We start from the raw sequence: 10,475 nt of genomic DNA, 5'->3' as shown, positions 1-10,475 counted from the left end.
GGGTGTTTTTGTCATGTTTTGGGAACGCCGCATACATAAGTGAGTTAAATCTCTCAAAAACTTTTTTTGGGAGCACCATGGATTTCCTCGAGCTCGATTAAATCAACATTATTAAAAATAATTTAAATTAAGTGCACGTGTTACTTTGCATTAATCTATCGCACCTGCTAACACAGAAGGTCCCGCCTTCTGCTCGTCAATGGCCGAGTATTGTCCTATAGCGTTTAAACAGAGTCAAAATAATGTGTTCTGATTGGCTCGTCCACATGCCAGTTTATTTAGCGCCGCGGTTTCCCGCCAACGCCCCCTTAATGTGTAAACATCATTGCACTCCATTAGTTTATAAGCGCAAATAAGGTAAGAACAATGTTTTATAAAAGTCGTCATTTAAAGTGTTTCCTCGGGTATAAGTGTGGGTTTAGGCGCTTTGTAGTTCATGTTTAAAAAAGACGCAAGTTTTAACACTAACGTTAATTAGAAAATGCAGTAAATAAGAAATGACGCAATGTTTTTACATTTTGGGTTTAAGTTACGGAGTAACGTTAACTTATGTTTGTTTACTTTTGAAAGTGCGCAGTTTGGTAGACTACTTTAGTATACGCATTCATAAGCGTATGATGTGATTTAATTGTTTGTAACTGAGTTTGAGTTTATTAGCGTAAATTAAATGGTTTGAGATTAACGTTACAGAGTTAACACGCAAATAGCGACGCAACAAGTGTTTTATTCACCAATTTGCAATGTTTAAAGTGTTTAATAAGTTATATTGGAGTTTATCTGCATTGATTGGTGTCCCGTTGATGTGCGTTTAGTAGTTTCACCTGGGTCTGGAAAGATGGCGCGTGTCCGTGATCTTTTTAAATCGATTAAACGAGGTTCAGGTTCTATGTAATACACATTTATCCTTCAGCGTGATTTATGCGCGTTTGCGTTTGAGGTCAGACGCAGTAATAGCGTGTGATTGACACTTTGTGTTTGTGTTTTAGTTTCCACCTTTACACGCGACCACACATTATCTTTTGTTGCGCGTGCATGTATGAAGGATGTCATATCTCTGCAATACCGTGAGGTTATTAAGTGAAGGTCAATGGAGTTTCAGTGTATTGAATAGACTGAGATTGTGAGTAAATTGCGTATCATTTAATGAATCCACAGCCTGTTCGCTTTTCTTCAACATGTTTTACACTCAACAGTTCATCATTTTCACAGGACGCGGATTTATAAATGTTGTCTTTGCGCTTCCGCTTTGGCAGTTTTGAAGGGAAGTCCGATTTTTTTTTTTAGGTAGGTTCGTTTCAAAGAACGGGTTATACGTGAGAACTTTATGACGTCATTCATACTCAATTCTATCATCCGGGCGGATTAAAGGTCCAGTTCTTCCTGTGTTTTTGAAGCTTTGATTGTGTTTACAGTGCGCAATATAACATCACTGACGGATTAAGTGAAACATAAACCGAGAAATGCAGAGCTTTCAAGTACATCATTGAGACACACACATGCACATTTCAGCCAGTTCACGTGCTACACTTGGTTTTCCTCAAGCTGAGAAAAGTTTTTCTGCTATACAAATACAGTAATGGACGAGGCGCATACAAACTCATGGAAGCTTTAATCCTTGTGTGGGACCCGTTTTTAATGTTTACTGAAAGAAAAATTATGCAATTGATTGTGTTTCAACCTCAGATTCATTGGGCTTGGCTCATTTTCTATGAAAAACATAAAAATAAACAACTTTATAATTACTGTACACTACACAGTATTACATATGTGGTGTTCAGGTCGACTGGACCCGGGGTTATTAAGAGTGTCAAATTTGAATGTGCTATGTAACTTTCCTCTATTTTTCTCCTACCTGGGATATATATCTGTATATATGTGATGGATGCATGTCAGAGTTTTGTCATTCTACTCTTGCTGTAATGTCGCAAGCAGGGCCGGTTCTAGATATTTGGAGGCCCTAGGCAAAATTTATGTGGGAGGCCCCTCACACTTCTTTAATTTTCTAGAGAACAGGGGTGCAAACTTGTCACCTTTCGGCGAAATTCGCCGTTTTTAATCCAAAATAGGTCATCCTTGTGATTCGTCTAGATCCGATGAGTTTTTGAAAATGAGGGGTGAGGGGGGTCTACGACAGGGTCGCAATGAATGAAAATATGAAAATAATTTCCAGATATTGTGGTAATGATGTCAAATCACTAGCCAGTTTGGCGGGTTATGTTTTACAATTTATAGTCACCTTATTTGCTCCCGAAATTTAAACAGTCTGTGCAGAATGAGCGCACACACTTAACTCGTAGTATTTTCTAATCAAGGTTACGCGCCCACATCACATTGCTGTTCGCGTGGTCACCAAAACTTAACATTTGTACAGGTATTTAAGCACCGCAGTTTTAAAACAAGTGATTTTAAGCCGTTGAAACAAAAACAACAGTGCTATATGCGCGCGTTAGCTGTTTCAGTTTGAAAGGAGCGTGCAAGTCGCGCATCCGCCTCTCATTGAGCTTGTGAGTATTTTGCCGCTGTATTAGCCTCAAATAAGTTACACACATGCGTCAAAATTCCCGTCTTTGCAAGTGTCCTTATAAACACGACTATTTAGGTAAAAGAAAGTAAACAGCTGGAAGAGAAAACGCATGTGTAAGAGTATTAGATCCGGACTTTGGTCTTAAAGGGGAAGTTACCTAATTTTGCTCCTGTCACTTGTATTAATAAAACGGCATTGAAAGAAAATCTATCACTGCTCTTAACTAAATCCCTTTTCTACCTTTTAATACCTGTAATATTTGTATATCGAATTGTATAGGAATTGAATTCGAGTTGCTCGTTCAGGGTTCATATTCATACTGTATTAATAGCTATGACTGTGAACTGTCGCGGTTACCACCTTCATTTACTAAAATAAAATTATTTTTTAAAATCCAGAACAATGAGGTCAACTAATGTAGAAGGGTAGGCTACATGTATTTCCCCTTATGAAAAAAAGATTAACACAAGCTATACTACAGCTAAATATATTTTTGAGAAAACAAAAATAAATTGAAGAACATCATTTAGGCTTGTTAAGCGCAAATTAACAGAGCATCGGTCAATACAGAACACAGCAGTGTCTTAAAGAAGTTAAAATTAGCCAGTATTTGTGCACCTGTAAATGTACAAAACGAATGCAATACAGAAGGCAGTGCATAATAATTTAGGGTATTTTTAATAATACATTAGTAGATAAATTAACGTCTATATATAAAGTATGAAAACGAATGTATCATTATTTTGGCTAAATTAAGCTGGAGAGGTCATTTTTAGTCACACAGATTTGTCATCATTTCAGAACAAGCTTAAATGCTATCTATAATAACTTACATTATAGACCCCTTGCACGTGACGTCACGCTCTACTCGCGCGAATTATGGACGCCATGACGGACGGCGTAAGTGCTATGTTGTAAACGGACGGCAAGCCGAACAAGTACGTGTTTGTGTTCGTTAGGGTCATAAAATGGTTATTTCGTGTTGCTATGATGCACCTACCATTACAGAAAAGTGGCATAAATACATTATTTTACATGAATGTTATTGTTTAATGCTGCAGTGACACCATAAATCATAGCTGCCAACTCTCTCGCATTCACCGTGAGACCCACGCAATTGACCCCATTCTCACGCCACACATCCATTTTCACGATGTAAGTAGCTAAACCAGTGCTCGCAGTACTGACACTTTTATATTTTAGCGTACCTTCACTGTCTTTTGCGTGCCACCTTCTCATGTTGCTGGTACTTTGCTGCAAAGAGTCAAAGAGCATTTCACTTTATGTGGCGCTGCGCAGGATGTTCGGCATCGAGGACATCAGAGTACCGCGAGAGCAAGTCGAAATGTTACAGAAGGGTCCGCCTTTACCTTTGCTCTCGCGTTACTCTGATGTCATACGCCGATCAGTCAGCTCCGCACCAGTCGAACACACAAAGCGTCAAGGTCTGGATGAAAAGCAGATACCCTCAGAAAACAGCAATTTTAATCAACCATCACTCGCGTGTGCATGTTTGCAAGCAGTACAAGCCTGCGTGATGTTTGCGGTGACAGGTTTTAATAAAAGAGAAAAAAGTCAATTGATATTTGACATCTATAAACAATAATATATACGAAATATAATTATATGGTCTTGACATACACATTATCTGTTGCTTAAGTTTAATATAAACTACTCATTTGGTTTATTTGATTGTGACAGTCTCTGTATCACCAATCACAAATCGTCACTTTACGCTTCTCTTTCTCAGTGGATAAACTGAATCAAAGCTGCTGTTATCTGCATTTATACATTTTACAGAGACCCGTATTCATTAGATTTTAAGAACTTTTTTGGCACTTTTATCAGAAGGAAAGCATAATAGAAGTGTATAAAATAATGGTAAAGACTCTAATCCCAGGCATTTAAACTCAGTAAAAGCTTTTATTTCAATATAATTTCTAAAATATGATTCGATTTGTATTGTGAACCATTTTAAAGCAGTCTTTTCCAACTATTTAACACAGAAATAGCTAAAATCCACACTATTATCAATTGGCAAATGGTTAGGACTTATATTAAAAAATTATTACCACAAACCCCCACCCCCCAAAAAAAATCTCACTCCAAGCTGAACTCAGAAGTTGGCAGCTCTGCAGACTTTTAAAAGCCTTAAGATCAGCACCAGTGTAGTATGGGGATATCCCGTTTACCACATAGTGGTACAAATCATGCGGGCTGAAGTCGGGCAGCCTCGGCGTTTAATGAGGTCCGTGAAAATTGTAGGAGGAAGAAGGTAAGGGCAGAGGTGTAAAGTACTCGAGTAAATGTACTTCGTTACTGTACTTAAGTATTTTTTGGGCTACTTTGTACTTGTACTGAGTATCAAAAATATAAGCAACTTTTACTCTCTACTCAATTACATTTTTGATTGGGTATTTGTACTCTTTACTCCACTACATTTGAAATGACACTTAACGTTACTGGCTTCATTGTTTATTCGTCAAATAAAAACGAGACGAAAGTGTCAGAGGGTGATGATGGATAGAATCTGTGGTCGCGAGGTTACACGCACACACACAACTGAGGGACTTCATTTGGCGTTGCGCAGAGCAATCGTATGAAATCAAAGTACTGCGAGAGCGAATCAAATGCATATGGAGAAGTCTGGTCTCGCGGTACTTTGATGTCAAACGCTGAATGGCTTGCGTTGAGCCACCCTAGCGGGACATCTGCGTGCTGCGTATGTCATAAACTGTAGAAAAAAGTTCGCGTCTGGTCTGAGAGAAGAGATAAAGAGCAAACATATGGATGCATATCACATTTGCTTCTGTCAAGAGACCCTTTGTTAAACATGTGATGCTACAATCAAAACAAAAGTGAAGCGCGATTGCAGGAGGATCATCCCGCAACTCAAAGGCAAGCACAAATGTTTATATACTCTGACGCTACTGTATCAGCTAACCTGAGCTGGTTACATAAGTTGATATAACTTACTATATAAGCCAAAATAAACCAGCGATGTCCTGTACTGATTGCCCGAGTAACTTAAGTACATTATAAGATTGATAATAAGTGTACAATTTCACTGTCCTCACATTTAATTAGGTATGCTGTAATGTATTTACTGTAAAGAGGGATGCATGACGGAAGAAATGTAGTGCACTTAATGTGAGATAGTGGTGTTACGTCTACTACATGTGTTTTCAATTAATCTTTCAAATGAACAACTTCACGTTTTTAATATGCATTATCATATTTCTGTTAGTGTAATTTTAGTTTACAGGAATTTTTTAAATATTAAAATTATATCTTTTTTGGGATAGGCCTATATAAGAATATTTGGTAATGTTAACAAGATTTTAATAAAGTATTAGTAATTGTTGAAATTAACATTAACAAAGATGAATAAATGCTGTATAAGTGCAGTTCATTATTAGTTCATGTTGAGTAATGTAGCTAACTAATGTTAACTAATGAACCTTATTGTAAAGTGTTACCATATATTTATATCACAAAGTTAGGCTATATATTTTTCAGCATGGCACATTCAAGTACACAATAGACTAAAATTAAATGGGTTTAAATTAAATTGAATGTAGATTTCTAGACTAAAATCTCATGGCATTTAGTTGAATAAAATTAGACTAAAACTAAATCAATTCAGATGACAAAAATATGACTAAAACTTAATTAAATTTTGGTCAAAAGACTATGACAATGTTTAATCTGTGTTTGTTCTGCCAGGTCAAAATTTTGAGGTGTTAGATTTCTTTTCTATATTAGGAAATAAAACCTCATAAATAAACTTTCTTAGTTTTCACTGCCCAGATCTACAATGTCTCTTTGTGTTGAGGACTAGTGCATCTTTGAGCCAACATTCAGTACGAGTAAAAATACTTGAGTACTTTTAAATTGGGTTACTTTAATACTTTTACTCAAGTCGTATTTAAATTGGTAACTTGTAACTTGTAGTGGAGTAATTTTTACAGTAAGGAATTTGTACTTTTACTCATGGATTTCAGCTACTCTTTACACCTCTGGGTAAGGGTCGGTATCCAGTCCCGCTATCTCTAACTTCTCTAAATAGCGCTTTTTGTGAGCACCTACCAAATGCCCTACCTCGAACGATAACGGCACAACAACTTCCTTAATATAAGAAGCCATGTATTTTAGTGTAATATATATTTAAACTGTTTAAAACTAATCAAAAATCCCGCTCGTCTATTACTAATCAACCTAGTGCGTCAGTGATTTTGCCGTCCAGCATGGCGTCGTCACGTGGTCTAGGTCACGTGTTTGCAAAGGGTCTATATCTTGTGTCTTCCTTTGTCGAAAATATGTAGAAATATATGCGAGTAAAAAAGTAAAAAGCGGAAACGTTTAGCTCACGCGGACCGAAGGAAAAGCCGTTAATAAAGCAGACTCTCCGTGTATAGAGGATGCTGGGATGAAACAGTCGAGTTGGCAGATAATCATCAATGTTTAAAATCTTTCACGCAGATACTGTTGATGAAAAACTTGCATATCTAAATGTCTAGGTGAAAGTCAAGTGTGCATTCAGTTCACAAAAGCAACCGCAGCGTTATATTGGCTGCATCCACGGAGCGGACGCTTATGAGGTTTTAATGCTGGTAAGCAACCAGTTATATTTTGGCGTCATTTGTGTTTATCAGTTATATTTATCAGTAATTTTAATCTTTAAAACTGCATCTAGAGGCAGACGACACCACAGATATTCTGTCATCTCAGTTTTACTTTTTCACACATTCACTGTATGATTTAACGAAATATGAAGTATTACATTTTTAATTGAAATTTACGAAAAACAAATTTGCTTACTCTCTTAACTCTTGACAATCTATTTGGCCTTTTTTATACATGTACTGTATGTCGTGAAAAACAAGGCGGCATATAGTTTCATGAATTTAACGTGAAAGGCGCGGTTGTTGCGGTTGGTTTTTTCCATGCGGTTGGGCTTTTCAGTAGCGCGGTCATGCGGTTACCGCGACAGCCCTACTGTGAACAGAACAAACCCTGAATTGTTTGTTTATGGCCTACTGAATAATAGGAAATACCAAGTTTTTTAGGGTTAGGTTAGGGTTAAACTTTTTTAAATAAGTTTCTGTAACACTAAACGCTTTGTATTTGTTCACATTAGTAAATGCATTATGATCAAACGATGAACAATATATTGTAAGCATTTATTAATTCTTGTTTATGTCATTACAGTAATTGATGTTAGTTTGTGGTTAACAGTTTCAAATTTGATTTTAAAAAATGTATTAGTAAATGCTCAAATTAATAAGATTTACAATGAATAAATAATTAATAAAACTATTAAAATTAAAATACAAATTTTATATATATATATATATATATATATATATATATATATATATATATATATATATATATATATATATATATATATATATATATATATATATATATATATATATATATATATAAAAAATTAGCAATTGTATCTTTGTCACCTTTTTCACCCCTGAGGAGTTTGCACCCCTGGAGAAAGTGGTTTTTTCGACCCTGTAAGAACTCAATTGACCACTACAGTGATTAAACATGTTTTCCCCATTACTTCTCTGTTTTATAAAGTTAACAAATTGATTAAATTTATGTTAAAATTTAATTAGAAATTATGCAAAACCACATGTGTTAATAATTTTAAGACAGGTCAAATTTGTTGTTGTGCATGCAGTAATTTATTTAAAACACCGCCTTTTTGTGATAACACAAACACAACACTAAGACAACACATTGCAAAAACCCTAAAAAACTACAGATAAACAACTCCTAGAAAACGTTTTTGTTTTTATTTTAGCTGGGTATGAAGAGGAGTTCCCCTCTTACTGAACCAATATATAAAGTTATCTATTAGACTATGGATATATTTCTATGTCGGTACCTTTTTATACCTTAAATATCCATCAGTTTCCACTGGAAGTTAAACAAACCACTAAGCAGAAGAATTAAATTGTTTTTTTTCCCAATAAATATGCATCATGTTTTCATGATTTGAAAACTAAAATAAAGGACTTACAGGGAAAAGTAGACAGTTTACTTTAGGTAGACTACTTTAATAACACAAGTTTTGTTTGCTATTTGAAATACAAACTTTTTTAACTTGACTATTTTGATAGTCAGCTCTCCACGATTGTGCACATGCATTCAAAGTGTCTAAACAAAATCAACAGCGCTCAAGTTTGATCTGTCCTGAAATGACGTTGATACACAAAACAAAGCTACGATTTTTTTTAAAAACCTGCATCATGTGCTGAACTGTCTTTGCATGCTGCTTTTGCTAAGCAGGAATCAAAGGACATGATAGCCACTTTCAGCGTCACTCAAAGTCGGTCAGCTGCAGAGATTTGAATGCTGTTCATCTAGGCTTCTTTAACTTCATGAGGCACTGCAAGAACCGACAGTAGATGATATCAAAACACCGCAAGAGCGAATCAAGAAATCATATAGAGGAGTCTGCTTATCAGTCATTCTCTTGATGTCATCCGCCTGCGTTTCCTGCAGCGGAAGCTTCGCATAAAGTCGAACTCACCTTAAAACTTTACTTAATGCTGTCAGTAGTGATTGTCGGACTAGCGCACATGGATTTAGCAGTAATGGAGGCCCCCCCCTCCAAGTTTGAGGCCCTAGGCATCTGCCTACTCTGCCTATAGCTAGCGCCTGCCCTGGTCGCAAGGATACAACATTTTATATATCATGCATGAACATTTGTCTGTACCCACTGTCCCAAACACTTTACCTTCTGTCTAACAGGAACCATTCTACATTTTACTATTATCTCCCTTACAAAAAAATCCATAGTTTTTTTTAGGGATGACCGATTAACGTTATCAGTTAAAAGAAAAAAATATTTGTTAATGCATGGTGCGTGTCTTCATGAGCCGACAGACATTTCGCCACTTTTCTATCTTTAATTTGTGAATTTCCTGTAAATGACACAAATTATTGTTGCCCTGACGGTCTGATAAAGTAATCATTTGTATGAGAAATCATTTGTATGCGTGTTTGGAAGCTAAAAGCATGGCCGTAGCCAGGGTTTGAAAATTACCGAGGTCCAGGGTGGGGTGTTAAGAGTTAACAAATGCTATCCCAGGTGAAAAAAGTGCACATAATAAAATACACTTTTAAGTACACTTGTTAAATGTACTATTTTCATGCACTCAATTTTGTGGCTTATATCTCACATTTGTTTTTGGTACTTCTTAAAATTAAGTTAAGAACATCTAAGTGTTATTTTAAGACATCATTTATTTCAATAAAAATCTAGTTGGTACTGGTATTCTTACTTTTTCAGGTAAACTGAAGTACTGCTCAAGTAGAACTTTACTTTTAATAAGTATATTTGTAGCATAACTTTACATAACTTACAAATGTACTTGGCTGCTAGTATTTAAGTGGTTTAAGTACATTGAAGCATACTTTATTTTTACCTGGGATCTAATATATTCTGTCTTAACCTTTTTACACTTTGCGTTCACACTCTCTGTTTTGGGCGATGGACTGGGACTGCTGGATTATTTATTACTTTTTCATGCCACAATGTTTATTTTTTTTAAAAAGCAATATTATATAACAAAAACGTTACAAGATTTTAAACAAGAACTTGTTTAGTGCTCTTATAGTTTTCAGCATGACTTTGTTAAAGGTTAACTTCTAAATTAAATGAAATAGCAAAATTCTTAATGCTTATGTTTTGTTGAGATTAGCTTTACCGTTTTACACTACGTGTTTTAACTAGGGATGCTCCGATCGATCGGCCGATAATGCTTGCTATGTTTCTCAATGAATTACGGTGAATGCCGCTACATCCAAAAGCCAGGGGGCGCTCTCTTGTGCAGAAACTCAAAATGTGCTGTAGGGCTGTCAAAATGGCTGAACAAGTACATTCGAAATTCGTCCTTGAAAAATAATAAAATTCGAATTATAT

General features: G+C 35.8%; 1 protein-coding gene across 4 annotated transcripts in view; it reads left to right on the top strand.

Moving 5' to 3' along the window:
- The first annotated feature begins 223 nt into the window (after positions 1-223).
- The window catches only part of elavl2 (ELAV like neuron-specific RNA binding protein 2), a 36,052-nt gene continuing 25,800 nt past the window's right edge, over positions 224-10,475 (top strand). For 2 of the 4 annotated variants that reach the window (XM_055214614.2, XM_055214696.2), the window contains exon 1: positions 225-357. The gene's annotated coding sequence lies outside the window, so the exon portion shown is untranslated. Of the gene's footprint in view, positions 358-10,475 lie in introns of all 4 variants that reach the window. The other 2 variants (XM_055214780.2, XM_055214540.2) reach the window with 2 other exon arrangements.

Source organism: Misgurnus anguillicaudatus, chromosome 21 (assembly GCF_027580225.2).
Source record: "Misgurnus anguillicaudatus chromosome 21, ASM2758022v2, whole genome shotgun sequence".
NCBI lineage: Eukaryota > Metazoa > Chordata > Actinopteri > Cypriniformes > Cobitidae > Misgurnus > Misgurnus anguillicaudatus.
The sequence above is the reverse complement of the archived record's forward strand: the minus strand, read 5'-3'. Positions and strand labels throughout refer to the sequence as shown.